Source organism: Rhea americana, unplaced genomic scaffold, assembly GCF_003343005.1.
Source record: "Rhea americana isolate MKP2758 unplaced genomic scaffold, rheAme1 scaffold_305, whole genome shotgun sequence".
NCBI classification, from domain to species: domain Eukaryota; kingdom Metazoa; phylum Chordata; class Aves; order Rheiformes; family Rheidae; genus Rhea; species Rhea americana.
In genome coordinates this window covers 518,899-532,020 of record NW_028186430.1, presented here as the reverse complement: position 1 = coordinate 532,020, position 13,122 = coordinate 518,899, and the positions used below count along the sequence as shown (strand labels likewise).

The window sequence follows — 13,122 nt, the reverse complement described above, 5'->3', positions numbered from 1 at the left end:
GTGCCCCCCGCCGCTTCGTGCCCCCCGCCGCTTCGTGCCCCCCGCCGCTTCGTGCCCCGCCAGCGCATTGCCGCGGCCGGGCGAGTCGCTGGCTCAGCTGGCGCGCGAGCAGCCTCGGAATAAAAAGACGGGCGGAAAGGTCTTGCGACGTCCTCGCGATGCCGCTTTCCTAAGTGAGGCTGAAAAGGCTCCGTTAATGTTCGGTTTCATTTCTGTTTGTTGTTCCGTGCTGTGCCGTGCTGCACAGTGCCATGCCGTGCCGTGCTGTGCCATGCCATGCTGTGCCGTGCCGCTCAGTGCCATGCCATGCCATGCTGTGCACTGCCGTGCCGCACAGTGCTATGCCATGCTGTGCCATGCCATGTCATGCTGTGCTATTCCATGCTGTGCTGTGCCATGCCGTGCCGTGCCGTGCCATGCCATATCATGCTGTGCCGTGCCGTGCCACCCAGGAGCGGGTTTCCAAAGCCATTGGCGTCTTCAGCCAGAGACGGGCCCGGGCGTGCTGCGGGCAGCCCCGCGCTTCACCAGGGTTTGCAAAGCCACCTCAGAAACCTGGGACGGGGCAAAGCAATCGCAGGAAAGACTAAAATAAACATGTGGCCCAAAGTCTGGATGTGCCGTTTGTTTTAAAGCCTAATAACTCCGGATAATTGATAGTGGAGAGCAGTATTTTCAAAGCGTTGGATTACGAGCAGCTGTCGCTCACAAGGAGCCGTAACCTTGAGCTACGAGACATTATTGGCAGTATTTAACACAAATCTGTTTTCCATCATTGTCAAATCCCACTTCAATGTGCACCATAGGAAGAAAGTCGAATACTAAATTGATTTCTTTAATGGGAAGTGTTCTTCAGGAGATACCGACTTGTGTGGAGATGCATTAATAGGATTACAGTGGAACTGTTTAATTTTATTTTTTATGGAGATTTTTTAATGGAGATTTTCTGTCCCGGCATGCCGGTGATACACTGCTTCGCCACGCACGCCGCAGCGCAGGGCGCCCTTAGGGAGAGGTTGCTCGGAGGCTGGGCGTCCCCGCGGTCCAGGCCTGCGCCGTGCGGCGCGGCGCACCCCCTCCTGCCGGGTCTGCGGGGCGCGGGAGACCCGCGCCCGGCCGGACCCCCCTGCGGCGCAGCCAGGCTCGAGCCAGGCCGGCGCCGTGGAGAGGAGCCGGCAGTGAGTGAGGAGCTCTGATTTTCACTCTTTCCTGTTACAGAAATCCGAGCTGCCGGGAGATAGCGCCGGCGCAGGGCGCTGGGCGCAGCCGGACCGAAACGAGCCGCGCTGGCCGTCGCCGTGGGCCGAGCGCGGGGCCGGGCTGGGCGTCCAGCGCGGGGAGTAACGCGTGACGTGCCAGCGAGGAGCGGTGTTTGCCTCCTCCAGGAGTACYGTAAGCGATACGGTAATTACCTTCTTCAGTGGAGCTAATTGACATCGAGCTAGTCGGCTTTCCCGAAGCTGCTGTTTCCGAGGCCTCTGCAGGGCGGCGGCGCCTCGAGGTTCCCCGCTGCACGGCCGCGCGGCCCCGGGACCACGCGGCGATGCCCAGAGCTGCAGCGGCGACGGGCCGGGGAAGGGGCCGCGGAGCCCGTCTGAAGGTCTGGGAGCGCGGCGGGATGCAGAGAGCCCTCCGCGGCGTGGATCTTCTCGGGACGCTTCCTGCGTGCCCTGGCACGACGCTCGTCGCTCCTGAGCGCGTGCTGAGCGCGTTGTGTTTGCGCAGGAGGCCCTGAAGCGGGGTTCGTACGGGAGCTGCTGACTCGGGCTTAACTTCAGAAGCGCAAATGGTGCCACATAAAAAAAACGTCTGTACCAAAGCTGTGGGCTACTGTAAAGTGGTTTACAAATCAGGCTGGCAAAGCGGAACATTTTCTTGCGATACGCTGAGGATTTATGTCTGTAAATAGACCAGAGATGTGTAGGAGGCATAGCTGATAGCTGGGCTGCAAAGGTTTGGATCCTTTGCAAACAGAAGGGCGTGCAGAGGCTTTTCGCAGAGGCTCTGCCTCTGCCACAGGTTATTGCTTCTCAGCGTAGGACCGTTGTGTGAAGCTGTGCTTACGAGGCTCCTCCGCTGACGCTGCAGCTCTAGGGCTTGGGGAGCTTCAGCTGAAGCGTGGACGCGGGCCCGTCAGGACAGCCGTTGTCTGGATATCCTTTGGAGGCAACAGGATTAACTGGGGACTCGGAGCAAACCGGTGCACAGCAGGTCCCGTTGCCTGGGCTCTGCGGGGCTCCCTCTTGGCTGCCGATGGCTAAAGCAAGGGTGCAGCAGCGGAGCTGCCGGGTCAGCGCTGCAAAGCCGGGGTGCAGAGGAAGAGGGAGCAGGAGGAGGCTCCTTCTGAACCGGAACGTGCTCCTTCCTGCACCTTCTCACCACGTGCATCTTCTAGCAACAGCAGGCTGCTGGGCTGTGCTCTCTCACTGGAGACAGGGGTGTACAGGGATACATAAGCAAACGCAGGAACATTTTTCTTCTACTGCAAAATGGGAATTTTACAATTTCTCCACTGTATCAAAATGGTTGTTCACTGCTGCTTTGTGGCCCTGGCATGTCCTGAAGTCTGGCAGTCTGCACGGCCTGGTTCGGCCCCCCGGCCCGCGACTGTGCCGGCGCCCGGGCGCTGCTCCCCAGACGCCGTTTCGCCTTGCACGCACCGTTTCCCCGGCTCCCGCCGCGCGCAGCCGCCGCGCGGTTGCGGTTTGGCCCCTGGGGAGGTGTGACGGACGCCGTAAGCAGACGCACTGGGATGCGGAACGGCTGAGCGCGCCGTTTCTGACCGCGCCGTTTCTGACCGCGCCACCAGCTAAGGCGCGGGAGCGCGCAGGTTGGCAGGCGACCGCGCGGCGCTCGCCCGGAGGAGGGCACTGCCGAGGGTCGGGCGCGACGTCCGCGGGAGCGGGGGCCCGCCGGTGCCCCCGCTCCTCACGCTGCCCCGCGCCGCTTACCGAGCCGGCCCGGATCGCCCGCAGGCAGCAGGGAGCCGCTGGCGTGGCGGATACGAAATCGCAGCAGCAGCTAGGGTGGATTATGGCCTTTCCTTCTCCACCTGGAAGGAGAGTTGTCTCCACATGRGTGTGAGATCGCCCGGGGCAGCCGCCGTCCCCATCCGTCACGGCCGGCCTCCAGCCAGCGAGCGCTTCCGAACTGCAGAGGCGTTCGGGCTGGAAGGAGCCTGCGCAGCGCGAGGCTGCRGTCGTCCGTGGTGCCGGGTGGCTGGATGAGTCGATGCTCGGAGGCTCCTCTGCCCTGGAGCTTCGTCGTGCACGGGGCAGGTGTCCCGCCTGCGAGCTGCAGAGCAGCACCGCAAATCCTGCAGCAAATCCACCAGCAGGGCTGCCGGTGCCTCTGTCCCCGCGGGCTGTTTGGAGGCAGCGAGCTGCGCCGTGCACTGCAGGCCTGCAGACCGCGGCTGCACCGACCCGAGCACTGCATCCCCAGCCGGAGCCGGGAAAGMGGCCCCTTGCATTAGCTGTAATTTCTTATAGGAAGGCATTTGCGGCCTGTCAGAGGACCCAGAAGCAGCTAACGGGAATACCACCCGTGCTGCCATGAACGTTGAACGGGCAGCAGCTTTGTCCCRTGCTGAGCGCAGCAGCCGGAGGGCACGGCAGCCGAGCGCTCCGCAGGCAGAGCCTCCCGGGGCAGGACCAAACAGCAATAGTGGCCTTGCTGGAAGGGCTGCGCCGGTGTCAAGATTTATCTTTCCCAGCCACGCGAACAGTCCCCGTGGGGCTGGCAAAGCCGGCAGCAGCCATGCAGGACAGCGCACGGAGCAGCGGTATCAGCGGGGCAGCGGAGCCACGTCGGCCCCCGGCGCTGCCGAGCCGGGACGCGTCCTTTCCCCCGAGCGCCCGGGATGTTCGGGTGGTTCTGCTTCAGAGTGGGTGAGGTTGGAAGGGACCTCTGGAGATCATCTAGTCCAACCTCCCTGCTCWGCAGGGTCACCTAGAGCATGGTAGACAGGGTTGCACTCAGGCGGGCTTTGAATATCTCCAGAGGAGGAGACTCCACAACCTCTCTGGGCAACCTGTGCCAGGGCTCAGTTGCATCCAGCGGTGGCACGCAGCAGCACGGTGGGACTGGTGCCCCTCTCGGCTGGGAGACAGCGAGCTGGGGCAGGGGACGCATTGGGGGCGGGCAGTCCCGGGGGCACATCACGGCACTTGCCCAGTTTGAGCGCAGCCGGTCGTTGCTCGGAACGGACCTCTGCTGAGCCTGTGACCCGGTTCCTTTCGTGCAGCTTCAAGGCTTCCTCCCACTCCCTTCCCATCCTGCTCCCCYGGCACCGCGGTGAAGCCCTCTCGGAGGGTCCGAAATGCACTTGCTCGTGGTGCCAAGCCCTCCTTCACTTGGCACGTGCAGGAGATTTTATTGGCTGTTTGTTAACGGACTTGGGAATTAACATGAGTATTTTGCATAGTAACTGGCAGCAGCGAAGAGATCAAAATACAGAGAAACTGAAAGCGAGGAGGTTTAGCAAAGCAGAGCGTTTGCAGAAGCTAAGTGATGTCTTTGAATGCCTGGTCGTCGCCCGGCCCCGGTGATCCGTGTGCAGGTTGCTCCCTTGGCTCCGCCGGCGGGCTGCGCGGTGGCGGCGGCGGCGGAGCCCGGCGCTCCCCGGCGTGCCGGCGCTGCTGGCACGCTGCCGCGCTCCGCTGGCGCTCGCTCGGCGCGCCGTGTGCTGCCGGCGCGGGCTGCGCCGCGGAAGCGCGCACTCCCACGGCACAGGCGGGCTGCATCCTGTCGTCGTGCCGCGGCGGGGAGGGGAGCCGCGGTGCTGAAAGGCAGGTTCAGCTGAGCTGCGTCCAAAGCACCCACCTCGGAACAGGCTCCTTCCCCTCAGAGGGGCGGCTAGTTCTCACCCTCTCGATCGCGTACGTTTATGGCATCCTTATTTCTCCTTCTGACTCTTGCAGGCCTGCAGCTCCTTACCAGCTGCTGTGATGGGCCAGTGATCAATGCATGCAGTGGCGCGGGGTAATTTACACCCCGGCGTCACGCAGAGAGCACCATTCGTATGCTCCAGCCTAAATCTGCAACCCACTTGCATGAAAGCAGAAGTCCTAGATTTATTCACCTGCTCCTTCTCTTGTTTATAGTAGGCCTCCTGCTCTGTCTGTGGCACCRGGGTGTATTAGCTTTTCTCAGATAATAAACTCGGCTCAGTGAAGCTAGACTTTGTGTCAAACACACTGTACCGCTCTCAAAACAGCCCCAGCAGCGTGCATCCCAATGCCAATGAGCAGATCTGGGGATGTGCTCGTGTTCTGTCAATCCCGATATGGCAAATCGCGCGAGCAGCGGCACCGGTGAGCTCTCCTCTGGGACACTGCAGAGGCGGGACGCTTCCTCCCGCGTTCACTTTTCATTGCAGATGTTTGCATTTGGACCAATGGGCTGTGAATGTTTTCTTGCTGATTATTAGCATTAGTATGCAGATGAAAATGCAAATCAGCCCAGCTGAGACTTCCTGGGTGGCAGTGGCAGTCAAGGATTTAGTCTAGCATGATCTTGGACATGTTTAAACTCCTCAAAACAAGAGCACACAACCTGACGCAAGATTTCCTCTCAATAACCCTCCCTGTCAACCATTTCCAGGAGACCTTATTTGCCTCAGCAATTACATTCATTCAGATATGAAGTAGAGAGAGTTTTTAATGCCCAGAGGCAAAACTCTGCTAAGATCCCCTGCTGGAAAGGCTCTGCYGGGCATCCTGTTCGGGTCCCACATTCCCGGACCCAGGAATGAATGTTCCCATTTCACAGCTCCAGCAGCATCCCGCTGCTGCCTCCGTCCTCGTGTCCTGGTGTGCTCCAAGTGTGCATCTCCCATTCCCTGGGATAGAAAGAGAGCCCAGGCAGCATTTCCCTTCCTGCCACATCTGTCCATCTCATGTGGCTTGTGGAAACTCCCCTTTTTATGCTCTCCAGGTCCCTTTCCAGGGACGAGGTCAGCTGCATCCTGTGGAAAACAACATTTACTTTGAGCGACTGTGGCTCTGACTTCAGGGAATGAATTGCTTGGCCATCTCCCTCTGAATTTTAATATTTCATCATGGGAAACTAACTGTCATCTCTGTGCCAGATTCTGGCATTTCTTCTGCCAACTCTTACTAGCTTCACTTCAGTATAAAGGCCAAAGCAGCAGAAGAGGCAACGAAGCCCCAGATTTCGCTGAGAGCTTGCAGTGTCTCACATTGCCAGGATTGAGCAAAATTCATGAGCTGCAAAGTCCATGAGCTTCCTAGCCTGAAGACACCTGGACCGCATCCAGCAGCGATGCACATGAGCCAGCAACGTGCCCTTGTGGCCAAGAAAGCCAATAGTATCCTGGGCTGCATTGGAAAGGCTGTTGCTAGCAGGTCGAGGGCATCTCCCCAGCAGGGAGGTGATCCTGCCCCTCTACTCAGCCCTGGTGAGGCCTCATCTCGAGTACTGCGTCCAGTTCTGGGCTCCCCAGTGCAAGAGACATGGAGCTACTGGAGAGAGTCCAGCGTAGGGCTACAAAGATGATCAGAGGGCTGGAGCACCTGCCCTACGAGGAACGGCTGCGAGAGCTGGGCCTCTTTAGCCTGGGGAAGAGAAGACTGAGGGGGGAYCTKATCAATGTGTACAAGTACCTGAAGGGAGGGTGTCAAGGGGACGGGGACAAACTCTTTTCAGTTTCCCCGTGTGACAGGACAAGAGGCCATGGGCAGAAACTGAAGCACGGGAAGTTCTGCCTGACCGTGAGGGGGAATTTCTTCCCTGCGAGAGTGTCGGAGCACTGGAGCAGGTTGCCCAGAGAGGTGGTGGAGTCTCCTTCTCTGGAGATGTTCACGGTCTGCCTGGATGCAACCCTGTCTAACACGCTCTGGGTGACCCTGCTGAGCGGGGGTTGGACTAGATGATCTCCAGAGGTCCCTTCCAACCTTACTGATTCTATGATTCTGTGAGATTCAGGTGGCTGTAGTTGTCGGCACATTTGTGCTTCGTATGTGAGAAGAGGGGCAGCTTGCACCCTGCGGCACTGGGAGGCAGCAGCCCGGAGGGGACGGGAGAGGATGGATCTGCTCATTTTGCCATGACTTAAACCTCTTTCCCTAGCCGGCTCCAACCCCTTTTCCGAGGGAGGCTGGAGGCTGGAGCGAAGGGATGCCGTGCATCAGCAGTCAGAGATGGTGTCTCCCGAGGAGCGGTGCCACGGTCCTGCGTGCAGTCAGGGCGCTGCTCTCTGGGCAGCAGGAGGAAGGGCAGACTGGAAGGGAAGGGCGCAGCGGAGCGGCACAGCCAGCCGGCTTGATAAGTGAGCACTTAATTAACCTCTATGTTAAAGGCTCAGGAGCTGCAGAGAGGGGCTATGGGGACAGGAAAACTTCTTCAGCAAGAGCAGACCGGGGAGAGCGTAGCCTTCCCAGAGCCCTTCCTGCCAGAGCTGGAAAGCCCTTGCACCAAGAGYGCAAGCCAAGAAATGCTGGCACCAGGCAGCTCGGCACAGCCCTTGCTGCTCCGTCCTTGTGCATAAATTACCTCCAGGCTCTGAGCTAAACAAAGGGACCTGAAATAATTCTGCATTTTAATAAAGTCAGCGTTCATGCCACTGTTGTCCTTATAGAAAGGGAATTTGCATTTCTTTCTGCCAGCTCATCTGCGTGGCCTGCCGGCCCTGGGGATCAGCTGCACTCTCCTGCACTCGCCACCCTGGGGTGTTTTGTTGCTAAATCACCGCAACAGCAGAAGTGCAGGGCAGAGCTGCCCTAAGCCCCCAGAACAAGGCGCACGTGGGAGTATCTCGAAGTCCTCTGGTGAGCAAGTCAGTCTCCAAAGCAGCACTTCTGCCGGGGAGCRCGCACCTCACGCTCGCCTCGCGAGGCTGTGCTGCGCTGCCCCGAGCCCGCAGGCAGGCTCACAGCTGATTTACCTCCGTGCCAGAGGAGGAGGAACTGGCATTTGTTCCTATTTTGTGTTTCTGTGACAGCTGAAAGGAAACAAACAGCAGCTTCTCACTCCCGAGGGAAAAGCAGCCCTGTGGGCTTGGAGCCCGCTGCAGGCCCTGCCTGCTGCAAGCAGCGGGTGGTGCAGCCGCCTGCGGCGCGGGGCTGCTCCCCGGCCGGCGCCAGCGGGGCCGTGCGCCCTGCCTCCTGGGGCAGCCCCTTCGCTTCTAGCGTGTCTCTCTTCTCAGACCTCTGCAATTTTGGTCCAGATTCTGCCCCACGAAAATTTCACAGGCTGATACCGCTGTTGCAAAAGCTACGGCAAAGACCCTGGGTGCAGAGATCTTGCCATCGTCAGCAGCTTCCAGAACGTGTAAGCAGCAGATCTGGGTCTTACTGACCCTCTGCTGCTTCTGCTCCCCTTCTCACAAAGCAATCCGAAAGAGAAGCTGGGGGAAAAGCACATCTTTTTAGGGAAAATAAGGCAAAAACTGGTGTTGACTGAGTCCCCACTGCCTGACTGCAGGACTTGGCCAGCTCTAGACCAGTTGCTCAGTGAAGGCTSTGACGGGGAACGTCACCTTTTCCTGGACAGCTGCACAGTGGAGTCCAGCCCAGAAATGCGCTTTACAAGCATCCCGACCGTTGGGGCAGCCTGCGGATGAGCGCTCTGCCCGTGCCCCGCCGCGGCCTGCCGTGCGCGGGACGTCCTCGCCGAAGCCGTAGGAGGGAGCGGGGATCGCCCGCGCGGCCGCTCTCGCGGGCGTCCCTGCGGAGAGGCCGCGGGCTGGCTGCCTTCCGCCCGCTTTCCGCTGCTGGCAAACGCGAGTGGGACGTCGCCTCTGTCTCCGTTGCGGCACTTCTGGGAATTGCCCTTAGCGCAGTGCTTTGCAGAAGCTGTTCCGCTGCAGATCTTCCCCGAGCCCCAGAAAGCAGGTTTCCCCCCTAGAGGGGGCACGTGGAAAGGCTTCGTCTGTACGTGGTGCATTTTTCTCCAGGAATGACAGTGTCAGGCACCRTGGGAATCCCAGGAATGGGAATCCTGCATTACTGCAAAGCGCTGAGATCGCCCAGCTTACGGCAGCGAGGACCCGAGCGAGCGCCGTGCCCAGCCCTCGGCACTTGTGGCAGCAGCCGGGTTGCTCCGCTGTGCGTGGAGGGCTCAATTTCTTAACTCAGTCATAAATCACTTTGTGTCCCAGCTTATCTCCTGGGCCCTAGGATTTAGCAGGAGTCTGGCATGGGCTAAACTGCTAATATTCTTCAGGCGAAGCTAAATGGAGGCACATAACCGAAGGGACTGTTGCCCCTGGGACTGCAACGTGCGATCCAGGGGGTGCACGGTAGCGAAAGCCGCGCGTAGCGCCCGCCGTGCGCGGCTCCGTGCCGCTCTGTGCTGGGGCAGCGTGGCCTGCGGGACGCGTGGGGCTCTGCGTGGTTTGGAGGACGCAGCCTTTCCTAGTGGGACCTCTGCAGCCCGACGTTCACCGCTCCTCACACTTCTGTGCTATTTACTGATATCGCTGCTACTTCCTTGAAGAGGTGAAACTCCAGGGATGTGACCAAGCTCTTCCCTGCCCCAGGATGGTTGGGTTGGCACGAGGACCTGGTGCCAGCCACCACACTGGAGCATGGGGCAGGGGCATCCCCAGGAACACCAAGACGAGGGTCTCCGTGACCCCAGGGACACTGTGAYGAGGGTCTCTGTGTCCCTAGGGACACCACAACAAGGGTCTCCGTGACCCAGTGGACACTGCGATGAGGGTCTCCATGTCCCGGGGGTGCTATGACCAAGGTCTCCAAGGGATGGCCATCTCGCACAGGGGAGCGGGGTTAAAGCCCAGACGTGCCATGCCAAAGCCTCTGGGGCCGCTTTTATCCCGGGAGAAGTCCTCCAGCCTGCAGCTCTGTGCGGGCAGCGGCGCAGGGGCGTTTTACAGCTTCGACCACGGAGCAGCCGCAGCCACCGCCGGAGTATCCCTGCTCCCCGCGGCAGCGGCGGCAGCACRGGGGCCGCGGTGCCTCCTGCCACCCGTCCCGTCCCCGACCCTGCTACCCTCCACGGCTGCAGCTGCTCCGGGTCCCTGCTGCCGGGGAAAGCCGTGACTGGAGCCTTCAGCCTGTTCAATTACTGTCAGTTAATGATGATTAATTTACAATTAAGGGCCTCTAAAGGGTAGTGTGTGTGTTAAATAAATATTGATCTTTCATTTGTGGCTGCAGATATATTACCCCCGTTGCAGGAAATTCAGCAGCGGTAGCGGCATGGGCCAGCCCTCCGCGCGAAGGGACGACCGGCCCCGAGCACCTCCGAGCTGATCGGGAAATTCGGGGGCTGCCCAGTGCCAAGTTGCCCCTCCAGACCCATCTCAGCTGGGTGCCCCAGCGGTTTGCACCTGGATGGGAATCGCTTTGTCTCTGATATTTGGATATTAACTCCAATTGCTCGGTCCTCTCTACAGGAGGAGAGTGCTGGGAGCCGATGATTTGCCTCTTGCGTGGTCCCTAATCGGCCTTGTAAATTAAGCAAACTGTCCAGCACCTGTTAAAGTTTTATTAGCAGCTGGACTACTTAGCGAATTAGTCATAGGGTAGCGCACGGCTGAGCCTGGCAGGTCCATGAAACCAGGAGCAGCACAAAGGTGGGGGCTGGGGCTGGCTGGCTGGCTCTGATAGGAGCACTGGGAGGCACTGGGAGCTGCCGGGAGGCACTGGGAGCTGCTGGGAGGCGCCTGTGGAGCAGGCTGTTGTCAGAACTTCCGATTTCCCTGAACGTGCCGTGTATTTTTTGACACAGTTCTGGCCGTGCTCTGGGGTCCTCCAGGACGCGGCAGTGGCTGCACGTACGGTGTGCCGTGCCGTGCCGTGCCGTGCCGTGCAGCGCTGCGGCGCCGAGGGACTGAGCTCGCTCCGCTCGGGCTCGCGGCCGTTCGGCGGAGGCGGCCGTGGCTGGCGGCGGGCAGGAGCCGTCTCCGGAGGGGCGCTCGGCGCGCGCGAGCTGCGCCGGGGAGAGCGGGCTGCAGACGCCCGGCCGGGGCTTCTCCAATGAGCCCCTGGTCCCGCGTCCCTCGCAGCCGAACCGCTGCTGGTGTCGCGCGCCGCGGTGCGTCCTGCGGGCGCTCGCCGCCGTCGCTCCGCGGGGCTGCTGCCTCCTGCAGCTCGCGCTCTCGGGGTCTGAAGCGCAGAATTTCCGCTGGTCCAGAATATTGTYATTTTCTTGCCCTGTCGTACAAGTCTGTGAGCTTTTCCTTATGCCAGAGTGTTCTCTGGCATCTGCCTGACTTTTCCATCTATAACGAGCGTGCTCTCCAAGATGCRTTTTTCTGCAAATCTTGTGTCAGGTAGCTGTTAGCTATAAGGCTCTCCACATTTTCCAGTTTATGGCTGTTTTTAACTTGTGCCTTTGAAGCACTTGTAACTGCCTTGCTGGTACAGAAACGGCTGTCTGTACGTTACCAACGTCCACATCAAAATCCAAATGGAGCTTCTGGAACGTCCTTCGTGCGAGGTGTCACAGACCAGCACCCGTCAGAGCACCTCTGGGCGCCGAGAAGCCTGAGCCGAGCCAAGGCGAGCTGAGCCGCGGCAGCGGGCGCCGGTGCTGAGCCCGCGGCTGTGGGGAGCTGGCCCAGCAGTGCGGGGCTCGGGGAGGTGCAAGACCCCGCACGGGCAGAGCGGAGCAGGAAGAGCCGGGGCTGGCGGTGACTAGAAACGCCGGCAAGAGATGGAGCCATCGCTTGTGTATTGTTTCTCTGCAGACGCGTCTAGTGCAGCTGCTGCCATCCCGTGCAGTTGGCTGCTCAGGTTTGCTGTCCCTGCTGGGCAAACCCGCAAGGAAGGACACGCTCACAGGCTCTGTGCATCTTCCTGCACAGCATGGAGCGATGTCCACTGCCCTGAGAAGATTTTCTTCTAATTTCTTCAGGTTTCTCAACACCTGGTGCTTGGGAGTCCAGAAAACCCTCTGAAGGTGGTGCAATCCACCACAAAATGTCTGAAGGCCAGTTCACCATGCACTAGAGGCAGCAAGTCCCAAACGTCCCTCTGTCCCACCTGTGCTTCCCTCCCGCATGTAGATGGTTCAGAAGATGGGACCTGCCCCTGCCCCAGTCAAGCCATGTCCCAGACAGCATCTGAGCGCTCTCTTCTCCACCAGCACGTTCCTGGGACTCCCGACTGCCACCCCTTGCCAGGAACTCCTCTCCTTTCCCTTCTGCAGTGCATTTCTTGGAAGCAGGCTCACAAGAAGAATATTGTCTCTGGCTTTCTCTTTTATTTGAGGCGTGTATTTGAAACGATGCTTTTGTTCCAAATGAATGAGTTGATTCATTCAGAAGTGCAGTTTCTGTTTTTGAATCAGCAGAGCTGTTTATGCTCATAGTGTCCATAAAAATGTTATTTTAGTCCTGACACTGATGCTTATGAATAAAATTTAGATCTCATTCAGAAGTACATTAGCTGTAGCTATTTGGCTTCTTGTTAAAGCATTAATTTTTATTGAGAAGAATACATTGCCAAGCAGTTTTTTCTCCATCTTGCAGCAAACTAAGTATCTCCAAGCGCAGACTTCAGTAAGATGAAATTACAGCATGAGCCCCTCCTGCRCTGGTCTAAAGATTCAATTTGCAGCTGGTTTTGTTGTTTGGTTGGATTGTGATGGGAACTTCCCCGTTACGCTGCACTAACATGAGAGGCTGGAGCAGATGCATCATTGATCAGGAAGAGGCTTTCATGGGTCTGCTCCAGCCATCAGTGCGCTGGCACTGCATTACTTATTCATGAAGGGCCGGATGTTGGGTGTACTGGAGCCAATTAGCTCTCCCGTGTATTTATTGCACTTCTTTGCTTGAAGCAAGCTGTTAAATGTCAAAAATACTGTAGCATTTTAGCAGAAAGTTAATTTTTTAATAGATTCCACCTACAAAAAGGAGCTGACTGGCAGAATATTCAACTCGGGGAGATTTATTTTTAATCCTTGCCTCTAAACAGCTTGAGATAACCAGTTTTGCATTGCTGCTGGATGAGCAGTGCTGCTGTCCTGGCCTGTCCWCCTCCCTTGGTGCAGTGGCAGCTGTGGCCTCACGTCCTGCTCAGCCTTGGCTGCGGGAGGGAGCGGTAGCGCTCGTGATGAGCAACGCAGACACCGCTCGTGGCCGCCACGGCCCCGCGTCCCGCGCTGCTCCTGGCCCGGCGCCGGCGGGGC

General features: G+C 59.0%; 1 protein-coding gene and 1 long non-coding RNA gene across 2 annotated transcripts in view; both read left to right on the top strand.

Moving 5' to 3' along the window:
* Window positions 1-13,122, top strand: part of LOC146593103 (heparan sulfate glucosamine 3-O-sulfotransferase 4-like) — a 77,041-nt gene that overhangs the window by 45,561 nt on the left and 18,358 nt on the right. The gene's annotated exons all lie outside the window — the stretch shown is intronic.
* On the top strand, window positions 1,097-1,789 carry LOC146593104 (uncharacterized). Its single transcript, XR_014896462.1, has 3 exons — window positions 1,097-1,178; window positions 1,360-1,404; window positions 1,485-1,789. It is a non-coding gene; the product is annotated as an uncharacterized LOC146593104 (long non-coding RNA).